The sequence below is a fragment of the Electrophorus electricus genome, chromosome 16, assembly GCF_013358815.1.
Source record: "Electrophorus electricus isolate fEleEle1 chromosome 16, fEleEle1.pri, whole genome shotgun sequence".
NCBI lineage: Eukaryota > Metazoa > Chordata > Actinopteri > Gymnotiformes > Gymnotidae > Electrophorus > Electrophorus electricus.
Genome location: NC_049550.1, coordinates 12,670,393 through 12,672,932, shown reverse-complemented (window position 1 = coordinate 12,672,932; position 2,540 = coordinate 12,670,393).

The following is a 2,540-nucleotide window of genomic DNA, read 5'->3' as shown; positions in this document are numbered from 1 at the left end:
ACTCTCTCTCTCTCTCTCTCTCTCTCTCTCTCTCTCTCTCTCTCTCTCTCTCTCTCTCTCTCTCTCTCTCTCTCTCTCTCTCTCTCTCTCTCTCTCTCTCTCTCTCGTGGATCGGATGGAAATTCTCACATCCCTCGCGCCCTCCACTCTCGTAAATTGTAGGGTGGTGCGGGCGCATAACGTTTACCTTGCATAATGACATTAAACAGGTTTTAAACAAAATTAAACGATGAACGTAGTTACAAATACTTGCTTAAGCAGCAATTTGTTTTGTCAGTCACATCCACTCCAATAATTACGTCAAAAACAACAACAAAACTGTTATTGTTCTATAGAAAAGCGTGGCTTGGGAGAACCGTAGGGCACAGTAATGGTGTTCCTTCATTGCGTTTATTAGTTGGTTGTTAACTTTCAGTCCCACGCAGCCTCGTGGACCAAATGTCCAGTGCAGGCATCTGCGTCCCCTCCTGCTCCGCGGGCAAGTTCATGAGCAGGTCACGCCTCTCTCTCTCTCTCTCTCTCTCTCTCGCTCATGGCTTACGGACCTCCTTGGTTATGCTTTTGAAAGTCCTGCTCTCCTGTCTAGAGAAGCCGAAAACCTGTAAGGATTGCCGTGGAGCAGAGGGGGTGTTGGGCGCGTGAAACCTCAACCCCCAAGTAGTAGCCACGAGCCATCTTTCCACGGGAACGAGCGCGAAACAAACAAGCAATAATCATAAAGGGATCCACAGAGCCGTGTTTTTATCCACACGTTTTAAAAGAACAAGCCCGCAGGTTTTGGTTCAGCTGATCGCGACTAGATTAAATCTGTGTGTGTGTGTGTGTGTGCGTGCGTGCGTCTGTGTGTGTGTGTGCGTGCGTACGCGCGCGAGCGCGCGCCTTATTTTCCATGCAGCAAACCCATGACACACTGGAAGCCTTTTGCGTTGCGGCTTTCTTTTCCTGACCTGGTTCCTTTCACCGGGTTAATGTTAGTTCAAGGACGGGTCAAAAAGACAATAAGAACCTAGTAATGCAGTGTCTTGCCTTTAGAGGACAATCGCTGTCCCATTTCATAACCTCAATCATATTCAGAAAAGAAATGTCGCTATATTCTCCAGTCGGTTAAATCTAACCCCTTCATACTGATCTGAGTTTTGCCATTTCCTTCAAGTTGGTCATGGCTTAGATGTGGGCAGAGGAATGTAGAGAGATCATTGGTGTTAAAGGCCAACACACACACACACACACACACACACACACACACACACACACACATACATACATACATACATATATATATACACACAAAACAAAACACTGTGTGTATATATGGTAAACATATATATGGTAAACAAAACACCATATATATATATATATGGTGTTTTGTTTTGTGCGTCTACAGCCTCTCGTCAGCTACTCTACTGAGTTACAACAAAGTTGCATTATCTATAAGGTATGGTATATATTTATTTATGTTCATCGTAGCATATGTAGGTCATAGTCTCTCCGGGAGTGTGACTACAGAGACTGGATAGAAATATAAAATATGGCCATAGGGACTACATTTGAGGTGTGGCATGTGTATATGTGTGTGAACGAGTCAACCTGTTGTTACGGGGCAACTGATGGTCTACCCAGAGAGAGAGAGAGAGAGAGAGAGAGGAGAGAGAGAGACGAGAGGAGAGAGAGAGAGAGAGAGAGAGAGAGAGAGAGAGAGAGAGAGAGAGAGAGAGAGAGAGAGAGAGAGAGAGAGAGAGAGGGACTTAAACGAACTGTGGGTAATATTCACGACCACGATGACAGAAGCCTAGAATAAAATCGATGCTTCATTGTTTGTGACTAGGTGCCGACCTTCACGGTGACGCATGTAGTTTAATTACTTTTATTCAATTTCACCTTTCAACTGAAATGCCAGCAGCGACTCCCGGTCAACTTGGACGTGATCCGCCATCTGAAGGATGCGCGTTAACGGTTCCCTTTTCGACCCCCATCACGTTAGTGGTGCTGTGCGTTCGTCGCCTGTCTCGTTTCGCATTTGAGTTCATTGCTTCGTCTGGCGCTCGTTTTCAAAGACCATTGACTTGGAGAAGCTTGCTCTTCCATCAATCTGTCGACCTCCATAACCAAATCCGAGGGTTGTAAAAGAGCCATTGCCTACAGACTTAGAGGAGGGGAAAACACGTTTACGTTAATCAAATGTTAAACATTAAGGCAGCAGGACTGTATTAGTATAGTAGCCTACTGTAGGATGGTTTTTGCGGTCTCGTCTATACCTATATATGACCATATGAAGTTCAATGTGCGATCAGGGTCCACTACCTCAGGTGTAGGACTGGGTCTCCCTGAAATGACCTTTCTCGCTCGTTGCACGCGCACTTTCTCTCACCTCTCTCTCTGCTCCTCTCTCTCTCTGCTCCTCTCCTCTCCTCTCTCTCTCTGCTTCCTCTCTCTCCCTCTCGCTCTCTGCTCCTCTCTCTCTCTCTGCTCCTCTCTCTCCCTCTCTCTCTGCTCCTCTCTCTCCCTCTCTCTCTCTCTGCTCCTCTCTCTCTCTTGCTTTG